This window comes from Pteropus medius, unplaced genomic scaffold (assembly GCF_902729225.1).
Source record: "Pteropus medius unplaced genomic scaffold, Ma_sr-lr_union100, whole genome shotgun sequence".
NCBI lineage: Eukaryota > Metazoa > Chordata > Mammalia > Chiroptera > Pteropodidae > Pteropus > Pteropus medius.
In genome coordinates this window covers 66054-81035 of record NW_024349800.1, presented here as the reverse complement: position 1 = coordinate 81035, position 14982 = coordinate 66054, and positions in this window count along the sequence as shown.

The following is a 14982-nucleotide window of genomic DNA, read 5'->3' as shown; positions in this document are numbered from 1 at the left end:
TGGACAACTGTATATATATAACTATCTTTTTCATATTTGTAATGACAACCATACATCATAGATTCAGAACCGAAGTATATAACATAAAACAAGAATAATCAGAGGCAAAACCCACAAAAGCCAACCAAAATAGAGAAAACAGAAACACAAGGACAAGGAAGCAATGGAAACACCGAGCTATCAGAAAGCAAAACATAAAATGGCTATAAGAAAACCTCATATTTCAACATTCACCCTAAATGTAAATGGACAACTCATGAATAAAAAGGCACGGAGTTGCAGATTGGATCAAAAAACAAAACCCAACCATACGCTGCCTCCAGGAGACACATTTCAGATCCGAAAAAAAATAGACTCAAAGTGAAAGGGTGGAAAATGATATTTCATCAAATGTCATTCAGAGAAAAGTGGGAGTAGTGGTACTAATATCGGAAGAAATAGACTTCAAAATAAAAAAAAGTAAAGAAAGATACTGCAGGACACTTCATAATGATAAAGGGAATCATGCACCAAGAAGACATAATAGTTATTAATATCTGTGCTCTCAGTCAGGGAGCCCTGAAATATGTAAAGCAATTACTAACAGAACTAAGGGAGAAACAGACTAAAACACTATTGTAGTAGGGGACGTAAATACCCCACTGTTGGATATGGACAGATCATCCAAACAGAAAATCAATAAGGAAATAACATCTTAAACGACACATTAGACCAATTGGACATAACTGAAATATATAGTGCCTTCCATCCCAAAACAGCTGATTATATATTTTTCTCTAGTGTAGATGGAATATTCTCAAGAATCGACCACATACTGGGACACAGAAATAGCTACAACAAATATGAGAGGGTTGAAATCATACCAACCATATTCTCTGATCATAATGCCTTGAAACTAGAGATCAACTGCAAAAAGAAAGTGGGAAGGACCACAAATACATGGAGATTAAACAACATGCTACTGAAGAATAATGGGGTCGGAGAAGAAATAAAAAGAGAGATCAAGAGATACATAGAAACGAATGATAATAGTACAACATATCAAAACTTTTGGGACATGGCAAAAGCGGTTATAAGAGGAAAGTTCATATCATTACAGGCCTATCTCTAAAAATAAGAATGAGCCCAAATAAACAACTTAATGCTTCATCTTAAAAAACTAGAAAAGGAAGAACAAATGAAGCCTAAAGTCAGCAGAAGGAAAGAATCAAAATTAGAGCAGAAATAAATGAAATTGAAAACAACAACAAAAACAAAAACAATAGAAAAAATAAATACAACAACGAGCTGGTTCTGTGAGAAGGTTAATAAAATTGACAAACCCCTGGCTAGACTCACTAATGAAAAAAGAGAAAGGACACAAACAAAATCAGGGATCAAAGAAGGGAAATGACTACTGACATTGCAGAAATACAAAGGATCATGCAAGACTACTATGAAAAATATATAACACCCAATTTAATAACCTAGAAGAAATGGACCAGTACTTAGAAAAATACAATCATCCTAGACTGAATCAAAAAGATCTGGAAAATCTAAATAGACTGATCAGCAGTATGGAAATTGAAAGAATCATCAAAAACCTACCAAAAAGTAAAAGTCCAGGACCAGCTGGCTTCACTAGTGAATTCTACCAAACATTCAAAGATTTAATACCTGTTATCCTCTAACTCTTCCAAATAATCGAAGAGGAGGCAATACTTCTTATTTTATGAGGTCAATATTACTCCGATACCAAAACCTAGTAAAGATAACACACACACAAGAAAAGAAAACTACAGACGAATATCTTCATGAGCACAGATGCAAAAATCCTAAATAAGATACAAGTGAACCAAATACAGCAACATATTCAAAAGATTATACACCATGATCAAGTGGGCTTCATCCCAGGGGCACAGGGATGTTTCAACATACCAAATCGATTAATGTGATACATCACATAAACAAATTAAAAATAAGAATCATATGATCATATCAATAGATGCAGAGAAAACCTTCGACAAGATACAGCATCCAGCTATGATCAAAACACTTCACAAAATTGGTATAGAAGGAAAGTACCTTAACATAATAAAGGTCGTATATAACAAGCCCTCAGCCGACATTATACTTAATGACAAAAAAACTAAAAACTTTCCAAGATCAGGGACAAGGCAAGGCTGTCCACGATCACCACCGTTATTCAATATAACATTGGAGGTCCTAGCGAGTGCAATCAGGCAAGAGAAAGATATAAAAGGTGTCCAAATAGGAAAAGAAGAAGTCAAACTGTCACTATTTGCAGATGCCATGATTCTCTATATACAAACCCTAAGGACTCCACAAGAACACTACTAGAAACAATAAGCAAGTACAGTAAAGTTTCTGAATCAAAATCAATGATCAGAAATACATAGCTTTCCTATACTCTAATAAGGAATGGTCAGAAAAAGAAGTGGAAAAATAATTCCTTTTGCAATTGCAGAATTGCAAAATAGAATAAAATACCTAGGAATAAATCTAATGAAACATGTGAAGGACCTATATGATGAATACTATAAGACCCTATTAAAAGAAATCCAAGAAGATACAAAGAAATGGAAAGATATTCCGTGTTCTTGGATTGGAAGAATCAACATAGTTAACATGACCATATTACCTAAAGCATTATACAGATATATTGCGATCCCCATCAAAATCCCATCGGCATTTCTGAAAGAAATAGAACATAAAATAATCAGATTGGTATGGAAGCATAAAAGACCCCAAATTGCCAAAGCCATCCTGAGAAAAAAGAATGAGGCCGGAGGCATCACTCTGCCTGACTTCAAATTATACTACAAAGTGACATTAATCAAAACAGCGTGGTATTGGCAGCAAAACAGACACACAGACCAGTGAAACAGAATCCAAAGTCCAGAAGAAAACCCATGTTTATATGGGCAAATAATTTTTGACAAAAAAGCCAAAAATATACAGTGGAGAAAGGAAAGCCTCTTCAATAAATGGTGCTGGGAAAACTGGAAAGCCACCTGCAAAAGAATGAAACTAGACTGTTGTCTATCACCACACACCAAAATTAACTCAAAATGGATTAAGGACCTGGATATAAGACTTGAAACAATAAAATGCATAGAAGAAAACATAAGAACTAAACTCAAGGACCTTGGGCTTAAAGAGGATTTTATGAATTTGACCTCAAAAGCAAGGGAAGTAAAAGCAGAAATAAATAAATGGGACTACATCAATCTGAAAAGCTTCTGCAAAGCAAAAGAAACCATTAATGAGGTAAAGAGACAACCATCCAAATGGGAAAATATATTTGCAAGCAATGCTTCTGATAAGGGCCTAATATCCAAAATATAAAAAGAACTCATCCAAGTCAGTAACAACAAAACAATCCAATCAAAAAATGGGCAGAGGATCTGAACAGACACTTCTCTCAAGAAGACTTACAAATGGCCAATAAACATATGAAAAGTTGCTCATCATCGCTAGCTATTATGGAAATCTCAATCAAAACCATAGTGAGATACTATCTCACAGTTATTAGAATTGCTGTTATCATCAGAACAAGTAATAACAAATGTTGGAGAGGATTCGGAGAAAAAGGAACCCTCATCCACTGCTGGTGGGACTGTAAATTGGTACAGCCACTATGGAAAACAGTATGGAGGTTCCTTAAAAAAACTATGAATTGATTTACCATTGATCCAGCAATCCTACTGGGTATTTACTCCAAAGACTTGAAAACTTATATCTGAAAAGATATTTTCACACCTATGTTCATAGCAGCATTCTTCACAGTGGCCGGGACATGGAAGCAACCGAAGTGTTGGGTAAAGAAGCTGTGCTACATATATACAGTGGAATATTACTCAGCCATAAGAAGAGATGAAATACTGCCATTTGCGACAACCTGGATGGACCTTGAAATAATCATGCTAAGTGAAATAAGCCAGGTGGTAAAAGTTGAAAACCACATGATATCACTTATATGTGGGATATAAATCTAAAAGCAACAAAGGAACAGGACAGAGTCACATGGACATGGACAATGGAGTAGTGGTTATCAGAGGGTAGGGGGATAGGGCAAGAGGGGAGGTAGACTGGGTAAAAGGCATCAAATATGTAGTGACAAACACACAATCAATATATATATATGTATTACTGTCAAATTGTACATCTGAAACTTACTGGATTTTGTTAACCAATGTCACCAAAATAATAACAATAATAATAATTTTAAAAAATTATGATGAACAGCACAGAAAATAGAGTCAATAATATTGTAATAACTGTGTGATGCCAGGTGTGTACTAGAGTTATCGGGGGGATCACTTTGTATATTATATCGATTTCTAACTATATACGTATATGGTATAAGTATATGCTAACTATATGCTATATACTTGAAACTAATATAAAATAATATGGAATGCCAATTTTAATTGAAAAATAAAATTTTTTAAAAAATTGTGATAACTCCTGAGGTTTCTGAGACATATCTCCAAATTGCTATGAGAACAGATTGTACCAATTTATAATACTAGGCAGAAAACCCTTCATTTTGTCCACTTCACAATACATTTTTACTTGTATAAAATTATAGACTATGTGCACTTTATTAAGCTTGCCTATTTGTAAATCTACCTGTAAAATAATAAACCGGAAAAGGATAATTTTGAAGTTAATGTTTTTCTTTAACTCTTTAAAAAACTTATGTTTTTATTATTTGCCAATGTACCCTCATACCTATACAAAAAATAACACATCATCATGTTTGTAATAAAAATTTAAATAAAAGAAAAAATTGTTCTACATCCTGATCTGAGTTATGGTTTTACAGGTATATATATATATACATAGATAAAAATGAATGAGGCTCTACACTTTAGATTTATGCATTTTACTAATTTTAATGTATACATCTAAAAAATATTACCAGAGGTAAAGAGGGACCTATCAAAGTTATAAAAGAATTGAAGCAATAGCATAAAACAGTCCTAAGTGTGTGTGTGTGTGTGTATATATATATATCACATATATAAAACAGAAACACACACAGAAGAGGAGATTGAAACAACTCCATAATCATATTTGGAGATTTTAACAGACTTTATCTAGTAACTGAGAGAAGAAACAATTTAAAGATAAGTAAGGATATAGAAGATTTGAAAAAAATAGTTGGCATAATTGACACATAGAACACTATATCAATGACAGGATACACATTTTTTTAAAGTATACTGGAACATTTACCAGAACTGACATATGTTGAATCACAAACCCCAACAAAGGACAGAAATTATACAAAATATATTTTTTGATAACAATGAAATCAAGGTAGATCTCAATAACAAAAAGATATGGGTGACTGAAAAATCCTAAAGTATTTAGAAATTAAATAATATACTATTAAATAATTTATGTATCAAAGAGGAAATGAAAATGGAAATTAGAAATATTTTTAAGTGAGTCATAAAAATATGGATAAAAGGGAATTTATAGACAGAATGAATATATTACAATGATGAATGCCTGAAAATCAATTATCTAAACATTCATCTGAAGATGGAAAAAGACTAAATTAAATCTCAAAAAATAAAGAAGGAATAAACAAAAATCAATGAAATAGAAGATATATGTACAATATGGAAATCAAAAAAGCAACAGAGAACATTGGTTCTTTTAAGACAATAATACATTCATAAATGCAATTTCAATAAAGATCCCAATCACTCATAAACAGACAGGCATAAATGGCAACTCCATTTGACATATTTGGCAATATAGATTATTGGGGAAGGGATGGACTTTAGAGTTGCTGGTACCATTGGTCATGTGGAAGAAGTAAAATTAGACTTCTACCTTCATACAAAAATAAATTTCTGATGGATTAGAAATTTTAAATGATAAACAAAATCTTAAATTTTTTTAGAAGAAAATATTTTTATGATCCAGGGGTACAAAAAGACTTCTTAAGTAAGGCAAAAAACTTGTCATAAGAGAAGAAATATTTACAGAACTTACAATAACTTTTATCCATTAAGAAACACCAGTAAGAGAGTGAAAAGCTAAGTCTGACTATACCATGTGTGCATGGAAGGAGAAAAATGAGAAATCATTCATGGTTAGTGGGTATATATTGGTATAAACATTTTGGAAAATAAAGGATTATCCTGGCAAGTGGAAGTACCACTGAGCAATTCTAATCCTAGGTGTATATGAATGTGTGTGTGTGTGTGTGTGTGTGTGTGTGTACACTATATACACTGTATATATATAGTGTATTTTTAAAGAAAAGATGTTAATGTTTGTAATTATATTGTTTAAATAGCAAAACATAAGAATACAAATAACCACCAATAAGTTGTACTACATTTCTACACCTAGACACATAAACATGGTTAAATCTCAATACTAAGCAAAAATTAAAACTACAGATTATATACAATATCATTACATTTTATAACATTCAAAGATAGGCAAATTTAACCAAAATGTTTATGAATATATACATATGTAGTAAACTTTAAGAGAAAAGCACAAGTGAAAGATAAAGTTCAAGATGGTGGTAACTTATGGGGTAAAGGGTTAAAGATGGGAAAGGATACTATAAAAGAAAAAGTATAAAAGTATTGATAATTTTGATTTCTTAAGCTGGATAGTGGGTGTAATGGGTGTAAGATGCTGGCTTTATTATCTTTAACAGTACATACATATGCTCTTATATGCATATCCAATAAAAGTATTAACAAAACTATATCATTTATGAAAATAAAATAGGAACTTATGAGAATTTCTGGAAAGTAAAAACAGGACTATTACAATTTAAAATTATAAATTATAAATTTTAAATTGTGGTCACAGAGGAAGATCAAATTAGTGAAGTGGAAGATTGAGCAGGACGCAATGCAAAAGACCAACAAATACAAATTAAAATTGGAAAATCCATGGAGGAAGGATCTTTAAGTTTCAATGAAAACAAAATGCTCCCATCTGGACACATAGATGTGAACACCAATGATTAAAGTTTTAAAAGACTAGAGGGAGTCATAGTTGAGTTAAAAAGGCAAAAGAATCAGATGAGCAACTGCCACTCTTGATTTGAGAAAGCAATGGGTTTGGTGGTGGTGATGGTGTTGTGTATGTTTGTGTGCACGCGGCACAAAGATTTGAAACTATAATCCTTAAAATAGCTCATTTGTTATTCAAATGCAAAGACAGAATGACGACTTTGGATCTGCAGGCACCCTGAGAGTTTGTTATCCACAAAAGTTTCTGAAAATAAAAAATAGTAAAGCAAAGAATAAAAAGCAGACATAAGGCCTCCAAAGAGCAAACACAGAAATAAGTAAAAGTTGTAGCTGGCCAGGAGGAATATAAGACTTCTCATATGGTAGAGTAAGGAGCTCAATCCTTTCCTCAAAAGCAATGATAAAACTGGAAAAAATTATCAAAAGCAACCGCTGGAAATTGTCCAAAGACATACAATAAACAGAGAAGTATCTACTCATAATCTACTGAACCTTAGGTAAGAACAGTAGAAGTTAGTGTCACTTTTGTCACCTGGGTGCAGTCAGAGCAGTAGTTCTAGGGTAGGGTAAGTCTAGTGTGGGGTAAGCAGTTGCACTGCTTACTGAGTATAGGCTCACTTGATTGAGAATGGATCTTTAAAAAACCCAAGTGCATGGTTAACTGTAAGTAACAATAGCAATCTCAGCAGCCAACAAACAGGAAAGGCCAGCTGCTTATTGACCCTGAGGTTGCAGTCTTAGATGGGGCAAGCAACAGGTTAGCAGTTAATCAGAATTTAATAGGAAGACACAGGAAATGAGACAGCCACAGAGGACCTAATAAGCTCTTCACACAATCCTTTCTGACTGCTTGTCTGCACATGTAGAGGAGATATGAGATGGCCCAGTGGAAAGTAAAAAAAGCATACTTTGAATGTACTCCTCCTCTGTCCACATACGGGTCTATTGATAGATATTGGAAGCCTAGTCTCAAGGTGTTTGAGCACAACTTCTGACCAATTATTGGCTGATGTAGACACAGGAGTGACCCTAACGAAGCCAGGCTTGAAAATGAAAACAATGTAAAAAACAGATGATCAGCAGCCACACATCATTAAGGAGACAGATACCTCAGATTTAGTGCGGCCAAATTACTAAACAGTTGCCGCCACCCACGTCCCCTCTGGGGGAAAAAGAATCCAGAGTTGCAGGAATATATTTCAGATGTCCAGTTTTTGACTAAAAATTAGGAAATATGCAAAGAAATAGGAAATGTGTAAACCTTATTCAAAATAAAAGTCAGTAGAAACTGAGTGAGTCCAGCTGGTTGATTTAGCAGACTTCAAAGAAGCTGTTATTTTAAAAAAGAAAGGAAATTATTTCAAAAATTTAAGGAAAGTATACAACGAGTCAAGAAATATAGACAATCTGAATAAAGAAATATTTTCAAAAAGAGCTAAATGAAAATTCTACAGTTGTAAAGTATAGTAACTGAAATGAAAAATTCACTAGAGGGATAAAACAGCAGATTCAAGGTGACAAAGAATCTGAACTTGGACATAGATCAATAGAGATTATCCAGTCTGAAGAACAGAAATAGAATTTTAAAAAATTAATAGAGCCTCAAGACCTGTGAGACATCATTAAGTGAACCAGCATACACATAATGGAAGTCTGAGAAAGGAGGAGGAGAGAGGAAGAAGAGGAAAAAGAATATTTGAAGAAATAAAGACCAGAAACGTTACCAATCCAGAGAAGCTCAATGAACCTTAAGTGGAATAAGTATAGAGAGATCCCCACCTGGACATATTAGAGCCAACAGTTAAAAGAAAAAGACTGTGGGGGCGGCTCCATAGTGTAGTGGTTAGCACATCTGCTTTACATGCAGAAGGTCTGGGTTCGTGCCCCAGGTGGAGCCAAGGACCAAGCCCCGGCTGCGCCAGGCCCCAGGTGCTCCAGGCCCCAGGTGTGCCAGGCCCTGGGTACATGCTGTGAGCGTGTGGAGGAGATGCCCTGACTTCAGAAATCCAGTTGTTAACAGTAAATGGCAATGTCTATAGGCCAGGGGTGGAAGTATGTGTGTGGAGGGGGAATTAAAAAGGGGGAAAAATTAATTAATTAAAAAAAAGGCTGAGAAAATCTTGGAAACAGTAAGAAAATGACTTATGTACAGGGGAATAATAATATGATTAATGGCTAAATATCAGGAATAAGACACCAGAACACATGGTATTGTCAAAGTGCTGAAAAAAATTGTTGGTGAATACCAAGAATTCTATCTCCAGGAAAAAACTATCCTTCAAAAATGAAGGTAAAATAAAGATATTCTTGGATAAAGACAGAATTTGTTGGTAGTGACTTGCTTTATTAGCTATACTGAAGAGGTCCTTAGGGCTGAGAAGAAATGACACCAATTGGTACTAGAATCTATATAAAGAAATAGCACTGGAAAAGAAAAATATGTGGGTAAATAGAAAAGATTATATAAATATATTTTTTCTTTCTTTTAACTTTTAATTTAAAAGACATTATTGCCTACAACAATAATTATAACACTATTTGGAGGTTTATTACATGTATAGAGATATAAGAAGACAATAATAGCGTAAAGGAGGAGAGGAAATGGAACTATATTGTAGAACATTTTCTGTATTTTATCCAAATAAAGTTAGTAGTGATCTGAAGAAGACTGTGATAAAATAACATACATATTATAAAAGAATCCTAGAGAAACCATTGAGACATAAATTTTGAATTTAAAAATCAATAAAAGAATTAAAATGGTATACTAAAAATACTTATTCAATGCAAAAGGAGGCAGTAAAGGAGAAACTGGAACAAAATAACCTGAAATATATAGAAAAAATAGAAAACAAAAGGCAAATCTAACTATTTAAAAATTAAACATAAATGGGCAAAGGCAGAGATTGTTAGACTGTATTTAAAAAGACAGGATCCGACTATATGCCGTCTATCAAGGACACACTTTAGATGCAAAGTCACAAATAATTTGAACATCAAAGGTGGAAAAAAACAGTATGCAATCCAGAAGCTGATATGGGTACATTAACAAAAGATAAAATGATCTGTAAGACAAGAAATGTTAGTAGAAATAGAGAGATATATCATAATGATTAAAGGGTCAATTCATCAGGAAGTTACAACAATTCTAAACACAAAATACTTAACAACAGAGCTCCAAAATACAATGCAAAATTTACAGACTTGAAAGGAGAAACAGACAATTCAACCATAAATAGATTTCAATCCTCAGTCTCAATAATTGATACAACTAGAAAAATAATCAGCAATGACATAAAACACTTGAACGACACTATTAACTAACTTGACCTGCCATTTATATAACACTCTTCCTAATGTCAGAAGAATATATATTGCTTTCAAGCCTGAGGATGGAACATATGCTAGGCTATAAAACAAATTACATTTCATAGGTAGAAATCATATAAAGTGAATTCTCCAGTCACAACAAAATTAAATTAAAAATTAACAACAGAAAGACATTTGAGAAATCTCCAAATATGTATATATTAAACAACACACTTCTAAAATCCACAGTAGAAATTATAAAACATTTTGTGGTTGCATCAAAATGAAAATATAACATGCCAAATTTATTAGATGCATCTGAAGTCGAGCTTAAGGGGAAATTTTTAGCTGTAAATAGATAAAAAAAAAAAAGATCTCAAATCAAAAACTAAACTTTATTTCTTCAGAAACTAGAGACCCAAACTGAATCCAAAGTAAGCAGAAGATATTATAGGTTAGAGTGGAAATAATTAAGTAGAAAATAGAACCACAGAAAAAAATGAATGAATTTCAAAACTGATTATTTGAAAAGACCACCAACATTGATAAACCTTTAGCTAGGCAGACCAAGAAAAAAACTGATATAAATTGGTAAACCAGGAATGAAAGAAGAGATAGTCTACTGACTTTGCAGAAATTAAAAGGACTATAAGAGAATACTATAAATAACTACATGCTAAACTAGATAACTTAGATGAATGAACAAATTTCTATAAAGATACAAATTATCATTTAAAATTTTCTCATCAAGAAAGCTCAGGTTTAGATGGCTTCACTAGTTAGTTCTACCAAACATACAGAAAACGAATACAAACATTTCACAAATTTCCAGAAAATAGAAGAGGGAACACTTCTTAACTCATTCTACAGGGCCAGTATTACCCTGATACCAAAGTCAGACAAAGATATCACAAGAAAAATGCAAAATGTTAAGCAAACCAAATTCAGCCACATATAATTATATGCCATGACCAAGTGGGTATATTCCAAGAATGCAAAGTTAAAGGACAAGAACCACCACAGTATATGCAGAAAAAAGCATTTGACAAAATACAACAATTATTTATTATAAAAACTCTCAACACTAAGATTATATGGGAACTTCCTCAAACCTGCAGTTAATATTCAACTAAATGGTAAAAGGCTGAGTGCTTTTCCCTCAAGGTCAGAAACAAGGAAAGTATGTTTCCTCTTGCCACTCCTATTTGATACTTAACTTTATATTAGAGGTTCTAGACAATAAAAGGGGGAAGAGGAATAGAGAGTTTTGGACTGAATGTTTGTGTGCCCCCAGCAAATTCATATGTAAAATCCCTAACCTCCAGTGTGGCTGCATTTAGAGTAAGGAAGTAATTAAGGTTAAATGAGGTTATGAGAGTCAGGGCTCTGATCTAATAGGATAAATGTCTTTATATTAAGTTGTTCCAGTGAGCTCAGTCTCTCCCCACTCCTGTACACAAAGAAGTCATGTGAACACAGGAGATGGCAGCTACCTATAAGCAAGAGGCCTCAGAATGAAACCTACTTTACCAGGACCTTCATCTTGGACTTCCCACTCTCCAAAACTGTAAGAAAAATAATATCTGGTGTTTAAGCCACTCAACGTGTGGTACTGTATGGCAGCCTGAGCAGACAGAGGAAGGAAAAGAAGGGAGGAAGGGTACTCTGACCACAAAGGAAGAAGTAAAATGATCTTTAACCATAGATGACATGATCCAATTTCAAAAGGTTCCAGGATACAAAATCAATATACAAAAATCAATTGTATTTCTATATTGTGGCAACAAACAATTCAAAAATTAAATAATTCAATTCATAATAGCATTAATTTCACAAAGTGTGAAACTTGTACATGACAACTACAGAAATCACTGAGGAAGTTATTTAAGACCTAAATAAAAGCAGAGACCTTAAATGTTTAACAATTTTGTTAAGACGGCAATGGCAATACTCTCCTAAACTGATCTGTAGATTCAGCAACCGTCATGAAAATCCCCATAGACTTTTTTTTTTTGGTAGAAATTGGCATTCTGATCCTAAAATTTACATGGAAATGCAAAGAACCCAACAGAGTCTAACAAATTTGAAAAAGAACATAAAGGACTTATGCAACTTCAGAACTGACTGTAAAGCTACAATAATCAAGACAATATGAGGATGGTGTTAGGATAGGCACATAAGTCAAAAAAACAAAGCAGAGCCCAGAAATAAACTCTTGCATTTATGGTCAACTGATTCTTGACAAAGGTGCCATGGCAATTCAATAGGGGAATAGCCAATCTTTTTGAAAAATGGTGCTAGAACAATAAGCTATCTATATGCAAAAAGATGGATTTAGATCCCTTCCTTACATCATACACAAAAATATTTGTTCACAATGGTTCATAGACCTATATATAAGCTAAAACTATAAATGTAGAAAAAGGCATATGAGAAAATCTTTGTGATCTTGGGTTAGGCAGAGTTCTTAGCTATGACATCAAAAGTATGATTGATAAAAGAAAAAATTGATAAATTGGAATTCATCAGAATTAAAAACTTCCACATAGCAAGTCTTTCCTTACACCATTAAACAAGCCACGGATGCAGAGAAAATGTTTGAAAATCATATTTCTGATTAAGCAATTGTATCCAGAATACATAAAAACTCTTACAACATAATAAGACAACCTGATTTTGAAAAAACTTAAAAGATATGCACAGATATTCCACAAAAGATATATAAATTATTAATAAGCACATTAAAAGGTATCCAACATCATTAGTGATTATCAAATACAAATTAAAATCTCAATGAGATATGATTACACACACACTAGAATGGCCATATTAAGAAAGACTGACAATAACAAGTGCTTGTGAGGATGTGGAGAAACTGGAACACTTATACATTGCTGGTGGCAGTGTAATATGGAGCAACTACGTTGTAAAACTGCTTGACAATTTCTTAAAATACTAAGCATAAATTTATTGTATGACCCAGCAACTCTACTTCTGAGTTTCTACCCAAGAGAAATGAAAACACATTTTCACACAATGATCTGTATGCAAATGTTCACAGCAGCAATATTTATAATATTACAATACAAATTCCACCGAGTGTTGAATGAATAAATAATTCAATCAATGAAATACAGATGGTCCATGACTTACAATGGTTTGAGTTATGATTTTTTGACTTTATGATAGTGCAAATTAATCTTTTCTATGATAGTATTCATTAATCTTTTGACTATGATAGTATTCATTAATCTTTTCCTGGCCTGGTGATAGGTGGTTCAATCCTCTCTCATGACACTTGGCAGTGAGAGTGATCCATAGCTCCCAGCCACCCTTGTGACCATGAGGGTAAAAAACCTATAGCTTTTTTTGGATATTGTCTTCTGAGCACACTTAAAATAGGCTAGACTAAGCTATGATGTTTGGTAGATTAGATGTTTTAAATGCATTTCAACTTATATTTTCAATTTATGATGGGTTTATGACATAACCCTATTATAAGTCAAGGAGCATGTGTACTATTCAGCAATTAAAAAACATTATTGATACATTCTACAACATGGATGAACCTGAGAAACATGCTCAGTGAAAGAAGCCAGGCAAAAAAAGTCACCTATTATATAATTCCATTTACATGACATGTCTAAAAAAGGCAAATCTCTAGAGACAAAAAGCAGATCAGTGGTTACTTGGGGCTGGGAGTGGGAACAGGGATTGACTGCAAAAAGGCATAAGGAAACTTTTTATGGGGATGGAAATATTCTAAAGCTGGATTGTGATGGTTATAAAACTCCAGAAATTTACTTTTAAAATGTTGATTTATATACACTTACAATGATTGGATTTTATGGTATATAAATTATATCAACAGTATAAAAATAGAAAAAAATAGGGATTTAAATAATTAATTATAGTATGAATAAATATGAATGAGATATTTAAAGCCAATTTTAAAGCAGCGATACCTGAGACAATAAAAATATAATTTTGTAAAAATCTGGAACAATACTTCCAAGTAACTTCAATAAAATATAGGAGAAAGGGGAATATTAAATAAATTGTAAAAACATAAAATTTTGTACAGCCATATTATTGTAAAATCTTTAAGACTCCTTGTTAAATGGCATTAACAAAATTGTGTAATCCATAAATAAATGTGTTCTATTCATTTACTTATGTGTGTGCATATGTGTACACATGTAAATGCATTGAGGTGGGATATGTGTTCACATGTAAATGCATTGAGGTGGGATAATGGGTAAGAGAAGACTGCTAATACTCTCAATACTGTTTGAAATTTTTACAGGTGTGTACCTAGGTCTTGTTTTGTAATGTATAAGAAATTTAAGGCAAATAACCAGAACATATAGTACATGTAACACTTTATAGAATATGGTCAAGGCTGTATACAGAGGAAAATGAATAGCTCTTTATAGAAAGAATAAAAATGAATGAAAGTCAACTTAAGAAGCTACAAAAAAAGGAGAAAATATGTTTTCAAATATCATAAAAAATAAAAGCTGAAGTTAATGAATTAGAAAAACAGAAAAAGCCGGTTTCTGTTCAAGAAATTCAAGAACCGGTTTTCTTAAAAAACTAAAAACCTGAACACTAATGGAAAAAAAACAGGTCTTCATTGGTTATTATGAAG